The 17,148-nt window shown below is 45.5% G+C and overlaps 1 protein-coding gene across 7 annotated transcripts in view; it reads right to left on the bottom strand.

Annotated features, from left to right (window-relative positions):
- ahdc1 (AT hook, DNA binding motif, containing 1) overlaps nucleotides 1-17,148 on the bottom strand; it is a 308,161-nt gene that overhangs the window by 213,524 nt on the left and 77,489 nt on the right. Inside the window, exon 1 of one of the 7 annotated variants that reach the window (XM_038795156.1) lies at nucleotides 5,483-5,547. The exons of the other annotated variants lie outside the window; for them this stretch is intronic. The gene's annotated coding sequence lies outside the window, so the exon portion shown is untranslated. Of the gene's footprint in view, nucleotides 1-5,482; nucleotides 5,548-17,148 lie in introns of those variants that run through there. 7 annotated transcript variants of the gene reach the window in all.

The following is a 17,148-nucleotide window of genomic DNA, read 5'->3' as shown; positions in this document are numbered from 1 at the left end:
TAGACCCAGAGGGGGTGAACAAAGTCTTTCGGGCGTTTTACGGTAAAGTATGAGTCAGAGCCCCCGCCGGGGTGGGGGGGGGGGGGGGGGGGTGAAGCAATTCTTGGACCAACTGGGGTTCCCAAAGGTGGAAGAGGATCTGGTGGAGGGACTGGGGGCCCCGATAGAGCTGGAGGAGATGCTAAAGAGTTGAGGGGACATGCAGGCGGGCAAAGCCCCAGGGTCGGACGGCTACCCTGTAGAATTCTACAATATATTTTCAGGACGGCTGTGCCCACTCCTGCTAAGGACCTTTAATGAGGCCAAAGAGAGAGGGACCCTCCCCCCAACAATGTCACAGGCTTCGATTTCACTCATCCTCAAACGAGAGAAAGATCCGCTGCAGTGAGGATCTTATAGACCGATATCGCTCCTGAATGTAGACGGCAAACTGCAGGCCAAAACCTTAGCTGCTTGGATTGAGGACTGTGTCCCTGGGGTTATAGGAAAGGATCAGACAGGCTTCGCCAAGGGCAGGCAATTGAAATCCAATGTACGGAGGCTCCTAAACATCATCATGATGCCCTCAGAGGGAGGGGAGGCATAAGTGATGGCGGCAATGGATGCGGAGAAAGCCTTTGACCGGGTGGAATGGGAGTACCTGTGGGAAGCGCTAAGAAGGTTTGGATTCGGTGAGGAGTTCATAGGTTGGGTCCAGCTACTCTACCAGGCCCCCGTGGCAAGTGTGCGCACGAACAGGGTGTGGTCGGAATACTTTAGGCTCCACTGGGGGACAAGGCAGGGGTGCCCCCTCTCCCCGTTACTATTCGCCCTTGCGATAGAGCCGCTGGCTATAGCGTTGCGGGCTTCAAAGAACTGAAGGGGGAGGAGCATCGGGTCTCGCTTTATGCGGATGATCTGCTCCTGTATATTTCGTACCCACTAGAGGGCATGGGGGAGGTCATGCAGATTCTGAGGGACTTTGGCAATTTCTCGGGGTACAAACTAAACAAGAAGAAAAGCGTGATGTTCGTGATCCAAGCTAAGGGGCAGAAAAAGGGGCTTGGAGAGCTTCTGCTGAAATTGGTCGAGAAGAGCTTTCTGTACCTAGGGATACAGGTGGCTCGAATGTGGGATGCCCTCCACAAGCTTAATTTATCTTGGCTGGCAGAGCAGATGCAGGGGGACTTCAAAAGGTGGGACATGCTCCTGCTATCTCTAGCGGGGAGGGTGCAGACCGTTAAAATGACGGTCCTCCCCAAATTCCTATCGTCTTCCAGTGCCTTGCCATCTTCATCCCTCAGTCCTTTAAGCGGGTGATCAAGATTATCTCGGGATTCGTATGGGCAAATAACACCCTGCGAGTAAAGAGACTGTACCTTGATCGTAGCCGCGGGGGGTGGGGCACATGATTATGTGGGCCGTTCTCGCTGGCCCGCTACTCCTCTAGTCCGGTGGCGGTGACAGCATTAAATATCTGGGGTCAGTGGAGAAGGCACGGGGGGTGGGGGGGGGGGTGGAGGGAGCCTCAGTCTGGACCCCGATACGCAACAATCACAGATTTGTCCCGGGCAGGATAGACGGAGGGTTTCAAAGCTGGCATAGGGCAGCATTAAAAGGATGGGGGACCTGTTCATAGACGGGTCCTTTCCCAGCCTGAAAACGCTGGAGGAGAAATTCAGCTTGCCCCCATGGAAACGCTTTCAGATACCTTCAGGTACGCGCCTTTCTGAAAAAGCAGATGGCATAATTTCCGCTGCTACCCCCACGCAGGACATAGGATAGGGTGGTCTCCGGCACCTGGGTAGGGGAGGGGAAGGTTTTGGACATTTACCGGGAACTCCAGGAGGCGGAGGAAGACCCAGTAGAGGAGCTTAAGGGCAAATGGGAGGAGGAGCTAGGTGGGGAGCTGGATGCGGGCCTGTGGGCAGACGCCCTAAATAGGGTCAATTCCTCTTCATCATGTGCCAGGCTTAGCTTAATCCAATTTAAGGTGGTCTATCGAGCACACATGACGGAAACCAGGATGAGCAAGCTCTTTGGGGTTGAGGATAAATGTGCGAGGTGTGCGGGAAGCCCTCCAGATAATGTCCATATGTTCTGGGCATGCCCGGCTCTTAAGGGCTTCTGGCAGGGATTTGCTAAGGCAATGTCCAAGATCTTAGGCACGTGGGTGGTGCTGAGTCCAGAGATAGCGATCTTTGGTGTGCCAAACGATCCGGGAGTTCATGAAGCGAAAGGGGCTGACGTATTGGCCTTTGCCTCCCTGGTAGCCAGGAGACGGATTATTTTAATGTGGAGGGACTCGAAGCCCCTGAGTGTAGAGACCTGGGTTAGTGACATGGCTGGGTTTCTCAGTCTTGAGAAAATAAAGTTTGCCTTGAGAGGGTCCATGGCGGGGTTCTCTCGGAGGTGGCAGCCGTTCCTCGACTTTCCAGGAGAGCAGTAAAGGTCAGCAGCAGCAGCATCCCCGGGGGGGGGGGGGGGTCGTTACATTGTATTGTTCCTTTCTTTGCGTATACGGTTAGAATTTGTTTGTTTTTTCTTTGTTCTGTTATTTGTTGCGTACCGTTATGCAAAAATTATGGTTTTTTAAAAATAAAAATTTTAACAAAATAATTTTTAAAATAAAAAAGCAGCACAACAGAAACAACAAGCACGACAAGAAAAACAACAAGAACAGCGAAAGCAACAAAAACACAAACAACAAGCATGACAAAAACAACAAAAAGAACGACAACAACAAGAATGACAACGCAAACGACCAAGATAGAAACGGCAACAATGAAACAACGACCTGAACAACATGGTACAACTCTGCACATGAAGGTCAATGCCACAGCACACTGCAAAACAATGGCAAGAGTACAAACATGCCATGGCATGGCAACAAATCTCACAAATTTGCATTTGCTCCACAAGAAACAAGCAAACCAGCTTCAAGAAAGATGACACACAGAATCAATACCACAAACACAGGAAAAAGTCATCAGACGCAAAGATGACATACAGAATCAATACCACAAACACAGGAAAAAGTGCAGGTCAGACAACAAAGATGTAACACAGAATCGCTACAGCAAACATGGAAAAAAAAAGCATAAATCAGACAACAAAGTGATTTGACCATTCAAATACCTCATTGATGACTTCTTGGTTACTTAAACACAGGAACACCGACAACATCACCACTTCAACAACAGAAGAAAGCAACTTGACCGAACAAACTCAAAGTATGGACTCTCAATTTTTTTTATTATTAAGATTGGACTCATAAATATTAATTGGCTTTATATAATCATCAAGATCATCACAACTTGTACATAACATAATTTGTCTACCTATTTCACACAAGCGAAAAAACCTAAGAGGCGAAATGTATTAACATTTGACGGACTAACCCATTGATTTTATGTCATGCATTTGCAAACTGCATCCATTATGTTTGTTCAATTTTCTTTACAACATACAGAAAATATGTAACATGAAAAAAGGGGGATGTAGTGATCTCTATGTGTGCATGTACACAAGGGGTTAATGTGTAATCAGTAGCAGCACATGATCACTCGAGGGCCGGACCAACAGGGGTATAAAAGGCAACCACATTGGGTCTCTGGCTCTCTCTTTTGGGTGCACTAGCAGACTAGTTCAGATGGCTAGTGGAGTTACGTCTAGTTACCATAGTTAGATTTTGTTAATGGTATCACTAGTATCAAAGTTAAAGTAAAGAACTCATGCAATTATTGTTATAGTTACTCAATAAATCTTTTTTTTACTACTGGGAGAGTTCGAGTCTTCTTCATCGAGATTCAGAAGACCTCATCACTAACCAAGGTTTGAGTAGCACATGTTACCTCCCACACAGCTAACAAAGCAAGCTTGATAATAATTTGAATTTCTTCTTCTGTTTTTTTTACAAGTATAAATTATGCAGCTGTACAATTTTTTGCAAAGCACTATAACCCACTTCGGGCAAGCTAGTGAAACCTGGCCAAAGTGAATTCAGATACAGGAATTATTCCGTTAATTGTGAAAATAAGTGGATGTAACACTATGAACAACCTTGTCTTAATGAAGTTGACTTGCCAGTATTAGGGGAAATTTGTGTATTAATTTTTAAGTGTTTAGTCTTTTTGGAGCTTTGATTTGTAACTCAAATATCAACACAAGCAGTTGTTTCCAGTAATAAAGGCTTCAGTAGTCTCTCTCCGATCGCAGCAGTCCATCTTAGTACTTAGTTCTCCACCTACGCCCTTTTAAACTCAAATGTAAAAACGGTTTTAGGCATTGTGGTTGAAGGGTAAGATTAGGGATTCAGGGCGGCACAATGGCGCCATGGTTAGCCCTGCTGTATCATGGCATCGAGGACCCGGGTTTGATCACGGCCCCGGGTCACTGTCCGTGTGGAGTTTGCGCATTCTCCCTGTGACTGCATGAGTTTTACCCCCATAGCCCAAAGATGTGCAAGATAGGTGGTTTGGCCACGCAAAATTTCCATTTAATTTGATTTTTATTTTAAAATTAAGACTAGGGACTCTACCCAGCCTCTAATTTGAAACCTGCAACCATCAGCTGGTGCCCAAGTTGTTTTTAATACTTTTTTTGATATTAATTTGCGGGATGTGGGTGGCACTAATTAGGCCAGCATTTATTGCCCATCCCTAGTTGCCCTTCAGAAGGGGGTGGCGAGTTGCTTTCTTGAACCACTGCATCCCAGAGGTGTAGGAGCATCCACACCGCTGATAGGGAGGAATTGTTGTTAAGGGAAGCTCCCAGTGATCTGGCAGATGGGGCATACTAGTACTCTTCGGCAAACAATGCACAAGGAGACCAAAAGTACTTCATCCTTGCCTCTCATTTGCAGTCAGGTAATACAAATCATTCTCTGGATTTAAGCAGTCCAAGCTGAATCAAGCTCACAATCTGAAGTAGAGCACCCAACAATGCTTTTTGGAATACCGTCTCCAAATCACTCTCTAAATCAGTGTAAAGAACGTAGCAATCTTGAGTTATACTGTCAATTCAACTGCCACCATATTTTATCAAAGTGTCAGTCGCTTATGCTGAGTCATCAAGATCCTGATGCAATAAAATTCCTGATAGTGAAATTTGTTGTGACAAGGCATATGATAAAATGGTTTCATTGTAAATATGTGTAAAATACAATTGCATTCATTGATAATTTATAATTCATGTACACTGGTATTTGTTATCATCGGGTTCTCACAGGGCATCATTTAAAAAACATATACTAATATACCTTAAGCTTCTTTTTGCAGAGGGCATTTTTTCCAACGTCAATAATTTAGTAGAAATTTACATTTTTTTATATAGCAGACTATAAAACTAACATCTTTCTGCAAAGGATTTGAAATATTTATAAGCAAATGTGTACAGTGCTGTCTGCTCTCGTGCACGATAGAGCTTGTGTTACCTTTTTAGTCTAAATAGACCATATTTTAAAACTACCATACATCAAAAAATCAAATCAATTCAACAATACCTGTCAACATCTTCCAAGCTTTTCCAACAGTTCCTAATAGCCCTTCAAAAATACAGCTCATCTGTCTGAAAATAGATAGATGTATTTTTTTGAAATAAGAGTGAGAAACATCCATGAGATAGAAGTTGTCTTTCAGGGTCTGTCGCAAACATTTTCAGCCACAAAATTGAAGAGTCTGGTTAGAGACTGGAATACATAGACTGTACTAAAACTATCACCCAAAATGGCACAGGCGATGAACAATACAATCCAAGAAAGTTCAAAATATGACCAAAACAGCCATTTCATGGGCCCCAACGATGTATCAATGAAAACTGAGATAAGAGGTCAGAATCAGAGGGGTGCAGAGGATTGTAGGGTTGGAGGAGGTTACAGGGCGAGGTTGCGAAAAGAGTTGAATAGGATGAGAATTTTTAACTCAAGGTATTGTCAGACCAGGAGCCAGTGTAGGTCAGAGAGCACAGGAGTGACAGGTAAATGGGAAATTCAGCAAAATATTGTGGATGCTGGAATCTGAAGCGAGAACAGATGCTGGAAAAACGCAGCAGGTTTGGCAGCATCTGTAAGGAGAGAAAACAGAGTTAATGTTTCAAGTCCTTTTCGCTCTTAGTCAGAACTGAAGAAAGGGAGAAGAGTTAGACCTTAAAGTGTGGCTATGAGAGATTGCAACAAAATATAGCAACTTTAAGAACATAGGACAGATGGGCTGGTGTGGGGGAGAGAGAGAGAGAGAGAGAGATGCATTGAGAGAATAAGCGTATGAGATATTTTTTTTAATGGTTTAGGATGGAGGAGCAAGAACATAATCGAAACCTGCTGAACTCAATCTTGAGTCCCAAGGGCTGCAATGTGCCCAACCGGAAGATGCTGATTGCTCCAGCTTGCATCGGGCTTCACTGGAGCACTGTAGCAGGCCATGGACATGCATGTGGGCATGAAAGCAAGGTGCTGGACTTCCGTTGGCGGTGTTCGCACATTTGCCAGCTCCCGCTTGACAGTGGGCATTCGAGGGCGGGCCTGGAGGGACACGTGATGCAGGCCGGGGGCTGGCCCCCTATGACGGATTGGGCAGGGGCGGGACCTGGTTGATCACATGAAATGTGAGAGGGCTGAATGGGCCAGTCAAATGTGTTTGTGCACTTGAGGAGCTTAAAGGCGGATCTGGCATTTTTACAGGAAACGCACTTGAAAATCGGGGATCAGACTAGGCTAAGGAAAGTGTGGGTAGGTCAGGTCTTTCAATCAGGACAAAGAATTTTCGTACTTCTCCCATGTGCATAGGGTGTACTCCCGGATCGATTACTATGTGATGGATAAGACTCTGCTGGTGGAGATGGTCGGCTCGGAGTATTCGGTGATTGTGGTCTCGGACCATGCACCGCATTGGGTGGTCTTGCAAGTGGACCAGGGGCCCAGCGCCTGCAGTGGAGATTAGACTTGGAATTGTTAGGGCAGCACGGTGGCACAATGGGTTAGCCCTGCTGCCTCACGGCGCTGAAGTCCTAGGTTCGATCCCGGATCTGGGTCAGTGTGTGTGTGGAGTTTGCACATTCTCCGTGTCTGCGTGAGTTTCACCCCCACAACCCAAAAAGATGTGGTTAGGTGGATTGGCCACGTTAAATTGGCACTTAATTGGGAAAAAAAAAAATTGGGTACTTTAAATTTGTTTTTAAAAAAAAGAAAAAAAGACTTGGGTTTGTAACGGATGACATGGTGTGTGAGCGGATAAGGGCCGCTATTCGGGGGTATGTGGAGCTGAATGAAATGGGTGAGCTTTCGGCTGCCATGCTATGGGAGGCATTTACGGCAGTGTCGATACGGGCACATAGGGACAAGACGGAGTGGGCAAAGATGGCTAGGCTGGTGGATGAGATCCTGAGGTACTGGGGCAGTTCAGGTTCAGACAGGGGATTGTGGATTGGGTCCGGTTGTTGTATCGGGCGTCGGCAGAGAGTGTAAGGATGAACTGGGTGCGTTTGGGTATTTCAGGCTGTGTCGTGGGATGAGGCAGGGATGCCCACTCTCCCCGTTGCTCTTTGCCTTGGCGATAGAGCCACTAGCTATGACACCAAGACCGTCAGGGGGTTGGCAGGGGATAGCGCAGGGGGTGGGAATGGAGCACAGGGTCTCACTATATGCAGACGATCTGTTGCTTTACATATCGGATCCATTGGAAGGTATTGGGGGATCATCGACATTTTGGAGGAATTTGGTCGGTTCTCTGGGTATAAATTAAACATGGGGAAGAGTGAGATCTTTCTGATCCAGGCGAGGGGGCAGGAGAGGAGGTTGGGCGAGCTATTGTTTAAGGTGGTGGGGGCGGGTTTCAGGTATCTGGGCACACAGGTCGCGTGGGGATGGGAGCTGCTACATAAATTTAATGTGGCATGATTGGTGGAGCAGATGAAAGGTGATTTTAAGAGGTGGGACATGCTCCCGCTGTAGTTGGTAGGGCAGGTGCAGTTCGTGAAGATGACAGTACTCCTGAGGTTTTTATTTGTGTTCCAAGCTTTCCCATGTTTATTCCAAAGGCCTTTTCAGGAAAATTAAGGCATTTGTCTCCGGGTTTGTGTTGTCAGATGGATGTACCTTTAAGAAATGGATGTTTATCAAATAGCTGCAGTGATGTCAGTGGGTGGATGGAGCTGGGCTGTCTGTCTTACTTTCATTTTGAGCTGAAACGCTGCCTTGGGGCTCTATTTTTGGTTTCGTTTTCAGTTGGAGAGCTGCATTCAAACAAGAAGCTGTATCTCACTCTCTCTCTCTCTAAAGAATGTCTCCAGATCACTTGATGATTTCAAAGTAATACCTGTTTCTGTAGAGCATTTAAACCTGCTGTCTTTATTAAAAAGGGTTTAACTTATGGATGTTGCTAGGAAATGTATTAAGGTTTACCTATAGAGTATTGTATCTGTGGGGTTACGTGTGTTGGTGGTTGATAAGATGTTTACTGTGTGTCTAGAAAACGTTAACTGGGTTCATAGAATAAACATTGTTTTGTTTTTAAAATACCTTTAAGGTCTCTGTTGCATAATACCTGGAGAGTGGACCCTTGTGCTCCCCATAACCAAAATCTATTACAAGTCATGGGTCAGGTGAACTCCATGATATACTTTGGAGTTTTCTAACCCTGGCCCATAATAGTGTGGGTGTCGGCAGCATGGTGGCACAGTGGGTTAGCCCTGTTGTCTCACAGCACCAAGGTCCCAGGTTCAATCCCGACTCTGGTCACTGTCCGTGTGGAGTTTGCACATTATCTCCGTGTTTCGCCTTCACAACCCAAAGATGTGCAAGGTAGGTGAATTGGCCATGCTAAATTGCCCCGTAATTGGAAAAAATGAATTGAGTACACTAAATTTTTTTTTTAAAAAATAATAGTGTGAGGGGGAAAGCTCCACAGGTGAAAGAGGTGCTGCTGGAATGGGGACATGAAGGTGCAGGCTGGCCTTGCCAAATTAGATGAACTACAACTGGAAAGCAAATATACCCATGGTCAGGAAGTGGTTAGTGGGGGAGGGGTTGATGTGGGAGCGGATGGAGGCAGCCTCTTGTAAGTACACTAGCTTTGGGGCACTGTTGACGGCCAGGTACTCCACACGTCCGGTGGTGGTGGCAGCTCTGAGGGGGTGGGGACAGTGGCGGAAGCACCCGAGGCTGGAGGGTGCCTCAGTTTGGGCACCTATTTGCGGGAATCACAGGTTTGCTTTGTAGGGGGGCTAGACGTGGGTTTCCGGGGGTGGCGGCAGGAGGGATTGAGTAGTTTGGAGACCTATATGTGGAGGGCAGCTTTTCGAGCTGGTAGAGGAGTATAAACTGCCCAGTGGGAATGGGTTCTGGTACTTACAGGTGCAGGACTATGTAAGGAAACAGATGCCATCCTTTCCCGACCTGCTGCCCCCGGGGTTGCAGGATAAGGTGATGTCAAAATCAGGGGTTGATAAGGGTAGGGTGTCGGAGATCAAAAAGAATTAAAAGGTGAAGCGGAAGTGGGAGGAAGAGCTGGGGAGGGTGTTAGAGGCTGGGTTATGAGAGGAGGCTCTGAGGAGGGTGAATACATCTTTTTGTGTGCTAGGCTTAGCCTCATTCAATTTAATATAGGCCACAGGGCACCTATGACAGTGCCCAAAATGAGCAGGTTTTTTTAAGGGATGGAGGATAGGTGTGCGTGGTGCGCAGGAGGGGCCGTGAACTATGGCCACATGTTTTGGGCCTGTCCAAAACGGGAGGGATTCTGGCGAGGGTTTGCTGACGTTATGTCTGAGGTGCTGGGGCAGCACGGTGGTAGTGGTTAGCACTGCATGCCTCATGGCGCTGAGGTCTCAGGTTCGATCCTGGCTCAGGGTCACTTTCGGTGTGGAGTTTGCACATTCTCTCCGTGTTGCATGGGTTTCGCCCCCACACCCAAAGATGTGCAGGGTAGGTGGATTGGCCATGCTAACATTGCCCCTTAATTGGAAAAAACAAATTGGGTATTCTGAATTTATATATTTTTTTAAATGTCTGAGGTGCTGAGGGTGAAGGTTGCCGGAGCCCAGAAGTGGCGATCTTTGGATTGTAGGAAGATGCGAGAGTCCAGGGGGCGAGAGAGGCTGACGTCTTGGCCTTTGCCTCCCTTCTAGCCTGGATTTTCATAGAACATACAATGCAGAAGGAGGCTATTTGGCCCATCTAGTCTGCACCGACCCACTTAAGCCCTCACTTCCACCCTATCCCCCCAACCAAATAACTCCTCCTAACCTTTTTGAACACTAAGGACAATTTAGCATGGCCAATCCACCTAACCTGCACATCTTTTGACTATGGGAGGAAACTGGAGCACCCAGAGGAAACCCACGATGCAGACACGGGGAGAATGTACAGACTCTGCACATAGTGACCCAGCGGGGAATCAACCCTGGGCCCTGACGCCGTGAAGACACAGTGCTAGCCACTGTGCTACCGTGCTGTTCACAGCAGACGGATCTTGCTAGAATGGTAGAACTCAGGGCCACCAAAACCAGGGGTGTGGATATTGTGACCTCACGGATTTCCTTAGGTTGGAAAAAAATCAAGTTCACCTTGTGAGAGACTGTGGAGGGGTTTGCCCGGAGATGGAAATCATTTATCGACTTCTTCAAGGATAGTTAAGATTGGTTGTGTTTGAAGTATATGTATAAATGTCTTTATAAAAACATATTTTTAAAAATGAGAACAAGGTGCTGAGTTAAAACGGTGTGCAACAGAAAGGTTGGGTGATGCTTGTGGACTGAGCGAACGTGTTCCGCAAAGTGGTCATCCAGTCTGTGTTTAGTCTCTGGGACTTGTACAAGATTGGCAGCACAGTTTCAGATGAGCTCAAGCTTACAGAGGATGGGCATTTCATTTATAATTCGGTCAGGTGAACTATTCCCCCCATCATCACTGAAATTCACAATTTTATACCAATATACAAATGGAAGAGTATACACATGCCTCCTTCATTCTTGCGAGCAGAGTTGCAGAATGGATCATGGCTACAGCCTTTAACTTGCTACTTAGCTGGAAGCGAACAATTTATAAACAGCCTCTCTTTTATAATATGTTTAATGCTGTTAATTACATTCATATTTGTTAATTTTTTTTATAGGATTAAGTGATACATTGCTTTGCTAGTTTCAAGGCGTCATTCTGTGGAACTATTTGTGCTTTTCAAACGGGCACGTTAAGGATCAGTAGTAACAGCTCTGCATAATCTCGAAGGGCATAAATGAAAAAACATACATGGTTCATTTTCCACTCTCAATTTTAAAAAATCACTCGATGTCAGATTTTCTCAGAATTTTCTTCCAAATCATTAGTCCACACTTCCAAGATAGAGGGATAGTTCAAAAATCATCTGAACCGTATTAAAATAACCTTCCCCAAAGTGCATGAACATGTTAAAATCAAGGGATTTTTCAGTTTATCGTATAATTTTTTTAAAGATATAACTGTGAAGGGATTTTTTTTTTTAAAGCCAAGCAAAAATGAGATAACTACAGAATCAAAATATAATATAATTTACAGATTAATCTCAACTATTGTAGAACCCCTCACTCACTTCGCTTAGAGCAAATTTAATCTTCTCCAGGACTAGAAGCTCCAGCAGGTCTCCTTAATCTTAATCAAATGGCATAAATACACATTTTATGTTTCAAAGAAAATTATACAAGAGGTGTCAATATTAATGTTTCACCAAAATTAGATATCAGGAGTCTTGCCTCCATTAGTTTGTGGCACCCTGTGCCTCGGCGTAGCAGTGAGACCTGCTGGAGCTTCTAGCTCTGGAGAAATTTGCTCGAAGCGGAGTGAATGAGGGGTTCTACAATAGTTGAGGTTTGTTCATTTTGTATTTTGGAGAGTTGGTTGTCGTTGACCGCTGAGGGAGAGGGGTTTAATGTGTTGGGTGAGTTTTGTTGCTGTTGTAAATTGTAAAAATCTTGAAAAGTTGGAATAAAAATACTTTTTTTAAAAAGCTACCCTTTAACCACGACCCTCCGAACTCCACTTGTACTCATCACCCTCTATACTCATTACCGTTCCCTGCCCAGTCTGACACATCCCATTATCCATTATCTCAACCATAAGACCCCTGCTACCTGACCATGACCCTGTACCTGCCACATTAACGCATTCCACTCCACGCTCTCACAGTGACTGTTCATTATGTTGCCAATTCCCCCGCAACCCCAGTACCTCACCATAGACTCTCCCTCAACCAGCCTCCCTGCCTTGTGCCCCGAGACCGCCTCCACCCATACCCCGTTGAGCAACTATCCCAGAGTAAACAAAAAGTAGCTATTCACTCCAAATTCAGCAAGTTGGCTGCCCATCTGCTGCATTTCGCTTATATAGTCGTAAATCTGAAGGCATGTATTGCTCGCTCAGTGATATTGAGTAAGGAACCATTTCTGGCCAATGTTTGCCATCAGGAAGCTCAACAAGTCTTCAAACTGCCCTGAACTTTATTACAAAAGTTCAATCCACCATTGGGAAGCTTACCGCTCAATTAATTTGCCGGCCTAGCTTCCCATTCCCAGGAGCAGCACAAGATTCCGCCTACTGTATCAGAAACACAAATTGTCTCTACTTGTAAACATCGTAGAAGAATTATCATTGCAGTACAACATCCTTGACAAGAGGACAAGTAGACATGGCATTTTTATACAATAATAATTGCTTATTGTCACAAGTAGGCTTCAATTAAGTTACTGTGAAACCACCCCTAGTCGCCACATTCTGGCACCTGTTCAGGGAGGCCGGTACGGGAATTGAACCCGCGCTGTTGGCCTTGTTCTGCATTACAAGCCAGCTGTTTAGCCCACTGTGTACCCCAGCAAGAAGACATCACTGTGAGGATTACTTGAACACATCTACTACATTATAACACAAGTTAATAAGTTAACGTCCTCGCTGATGACAATAAGTTGTTAGGAGAGTGCTGAAGTTTTAAATACTCTTGAATCACAGATTGCTTAATCAATTGTGAAGTTGCATACCTAAAGCGTAACTGTTCAAAGAATCTTTGGGGTGAGGAATGCACTGAATTTTCAAAAGGACAATTTAAATGAATTGGCAACAAAAATCCATTTTAACTTTAAACTCAAATTGTATTACATCCTAGTCTCTTGAGTAGCCCCGAGTTTAATTGCTCCACCATTGGTGGTCATGGCCTCAGCTGTTCAGGACTGAAGGTTTGAAATTCCTTCCCTACACACTGATGACTCTCTACCCCATTTTCCCCCTTTAAGATGCTCCTTTGACCACCGGCCACAACATGACCTTACGTAGCTCAGTGTCAAATTTTGTTTGATAATACTCCTGTGAAGCACCCTGGGACATTTTATTACATTGAAGGCGCTTTATACATGTGCGGCATTGTTGTTGTTACTGTTGAATCTGCTGGAGTCAACATTAAGTGTGAGATTAGAACCGTGGTTGGCGGGAAGGTAAGTTTATCTCTTTAAAAACTTACCTTGAAGGGTGACATCACAGCAAAGCAGTGACCTGATTGGCTGGCAAGGAAAGTGCTCCAATTAGCAGTTGCTGGGAGAAATTTTAACTCTTCGTGTGTTGGTGAGTATTGTGATTGGTAAGTAAAATCTTTATTCCTTTCACTTATTAATTATTTGATACTATATTTGTAATCAGTTAAGATAAAGGGTAAAAATAGCAGGAGATCCCAGACCCGTGTTATGCTCCTCGACAGGGAATGGGTGACCAAAAGGCAGAGAAAGAGCAGGAAGGCAGTGCAGGTGTCCCCTGAGGTCATCTCCCTCCAAAACAGGTATACCGTTTTGGATACTGTTGGAGGAGATGACTCACCAGGGGAAGGCAGTAGTAGCCAGGCTCATGGCACCGTGGCTAGCTCTGCTGCACAGAAGGGCAGGAAAAAGACTGGCAGGGCTATAGTCATAGGGGATTCAATTGTAAGGGGAGTAGACAGGCGTTTCTGTGGTCGAAAATGAGACTCCCGAATGGTATGTTGCCTCCCGGGTGCTCGGGTGAGGGATGTCTCCGATCGGCTGCAGGACATACTGAAGGGGGAGGGTGAACAGCCAGTTGTCGTGGTGCATATGGGCACCAACGATATAGGTAAAAAAAAGGGATGAAGTCCTACAATCAGAATTTAGGGAGTTAGGAGATAAGTTAAAAACTAGGACCTCAAAGGTAGTAATCTCAGGATTGCTACCAGTGCCACAGGACAGTCAGAGTAGAAATTCAAGAATAGTCAGAATGAAAACGTGGCTTGAGAGATGGTGTAGGAGGGAGGGGTTCAGATTTTTAGGACATTGGAACCGGTTCTGGGGGCGGTGGGACTATTACAAACCGGATGGGCTACACCTGGGCAGGACTGGAACCAATATCCTAGGGGGTGCTTTTGCTAACACTGTTGGGGAGGTTTTAAACTAATGTGGCAGGGGGATGGGAACCAGATTAGGAAGTTAGAGGTCAGTAAAGAAGCAGCAACTAAAGCCTGTAAGGTACGAGACAATAAACTCAATGTGACTAAAGGGAAGAGTAGACAGGGAAGAGATGATGAACGCAAAGGTGGTCTGAGGTGCATTTGTTTTAATCCGAGACGTGTAGCAGGTAAGGCAGATGAACTTAGGGCTTGGATCAGTACCTGGGAATATGATGCTATTGGTATTACTGAGACTTGGTTGAGGGAAGGGCAGGACTGGCAACTGAATATCCCAGGGTATAGATGCTTCAGGAGGGATAGAGAGGGAGGTAGAAGGGGTGGAGGAGCTGCATTACTCGTCAGAGATGATATCAGAGCTGTGATTAAGGAGGGCATGATGGAGGATTCGAGCACTGAGGCAATATGGGTGGAGCTGAGAAATAGGAAGGGTGCAGTAACATTGTTGGGACTTTACTACAGGCCTCCCAAAAGCGAGCATGAAGTAGAGGTACAAATATGCAGACAGATTATAGAAAAATGTAGGAGCAATAAGGTGGTTGTGATGGGAGATTTTAACTTCCCCAACATTGAATGGGATTCATGTAGTGTTGGAGGCGTAGATGGAGCAGAGTTTGTAAGGAGCATCCAGGAGAGTTTTTTTTACAGCTGTATGTAAATAGTCCAACTCGGGAAGGGGCCATACTGGACCTGGTATTGGGGAATGATCCCGGCCAGGTGGTTGATGTTTCAGGCGGTGATTACTTTGGGAATAGCGATCACAATTCCGTAAGTTTTAGAATACTCATGGACAAGGACAAGAGTGGTCCGAAAGGAAGAGTACTAAATTGGGGAAAGGCAGAGTATAACAAAATTCGGCAGGAGCTAGGGAATGTGGATCGGGAGCAGCTGTTTAAGGGTAAACCAACATTCGAAATGTGGAAGTCTTTTAAGGAAAGGTTGATTAGAGTGCAGGACAGACATGTTCCTGTGAAAATGAAAGATAGAAATGGCAAGATTAGGGAACCATAGATGACGGGTGAAATTGTGAGACTAGCTAAGATAAAAAAGGAAGCATACATAGGATCGAAGGCAACTCAAAACTGATGAAGCTTTGGAGGAATATCGGGAAAATAGGACGAATCTCAAACGCTCAATAAAGAGGGCTAAAAGGGGTCATGAAATATCTTTGGCTAACAGGGTTAAGGAAAATCCCAAAGCATTTTATTCGAAAGTAAGGAGCAAGAGGGTAACTAGAGAAAGGATTGGCCCACTTAAAGACAAAAGAGGGAATTTATGCGTGGACTCAGAGGAAATGGGTGAGATTCTTAATGAGTACTTTGCATCGGTATTCACAAAGGAGAGGGACAAGACGGATGTTGAGGTTAGGGATGGATGTTTAAATACTCTCGGTCAAGTGGTCATACGGAAGGGGGAAGTTTTGGGTATTCTAAAAGACATTAAGGTGGACAAGGACTGGATGGGATCTATCCCAGGTTACTGAGGGAAGCGAGGGTCGAAATACCTGGGGCCTTAACAGATATCTTTGCAGCACGGGTGAGGTCCCGGAGGACTGGAGAATTGCTAATGTTGTCCCTTTGTTTAAGAAGGGTAGCAGGGATAATCCAGGGAATTATAGACCTGTGAGCTTGACGTCAGTGGTAGGCAAACTGTTGGAGAAGATACTGAGGGATAGGATCTATTCACATCTGGAAGAAAATAGACTTATCAGTGATAGGCAGCATGGTTTTGTGCAGGGAAGGTCATGTCTTACAAACCTAATAGAATTCTTTGAGGAAGTGACAAAGTTAATTGATGAGGGAAGGGCTGTAGATGTCATATACATGGACTTCAGTAAGGCGTTTGATAAGGTTTCCCATGGCAGGTTGATGGAAAAAGTGAAGTCGTATGGGGTTCAGGGTGTACTAGCTAGATGGATAAAGAACTGGCTGGGCAACAGGAGACAGAGAGTAGTGGTGGAAGGGAGTGTCTCAAAATGGAGAAGGGTGACTAGTGGTGTTCCACAGGGATCCGTGCTCGGACCACTGTTGTTTGTGATCTACATAAATGACCTGGAGGAAGGTATAGGTGGTCTGATTAGCAAGTTTGCAGATGATACTAAGATTGGTGGAGTTGCAGATAGCGAGGAGGACTGTCAGAGAATACAGCAAAATATAGATAGATTGGAGAGTTGGGCAGAGAAATGGCAGATGGCGTACAATCCAGGCAAATGCGAGGTGATGCATTTTGGAAGATCAAATTCAAGAGCGGACTATATGGTCAATGGAAGGGTCTTGGGGAAAATTGATGTGCAGAGAGATCTGGGAGTTCAGGTCCATTGTACCCTGAAGGTGGCAACGCAGGTTGATAGAGTGGTCAAGAAGGCATACAGCATGCTTGCCTTCATCGGACAGGGTATTGAGTACAAGAGTTGGCAGGTCATGTTACAGTTGTATAGGACTTTGGTTCGGCCACATTTGGAATACTGCGTGCAGTTCTGGTCGCCACATTACCAGAAGGATGTGGATGCCTTGGAGAGGGTGCAGAGGAGGTTCACCAGGATGTTGCCTGGCATGGAGTGTGCTAGCTATGAAGAAAGGTTGAGTAGATTAGGATTGTTTTCGTTGGAAAGACGGAGGTTGAGGGGGGACCTGATTGAGGTCTACAAAATTATGAGAGGTATGGACAGGGTGGATAGCAACAATTTTCCCAAGAGTGGGGTTGTCAGTTACAGGGGGTCACGATTTCAAGGTGAGAGGGGGAAATT

Source organism: Scyliorhinus canicula, chromosome 1 (assembly GCF_902713615.1).
Source record: "Scyliorhinus canicula chromosome 1, sScyCan1.1, whole genome shotgun sequence".
NCBI lineage: Eukaryota > Metazoa > Chordata > Chondrichthyes > Carcharhiniformes > Scyliorhinidae > Scyliorhinus > Scyliorhinus canicula.
Note: the sequence above shows the minus strand (reverse complement) of the source record. Positions and strands in the feature narration are given on the sequence as shown.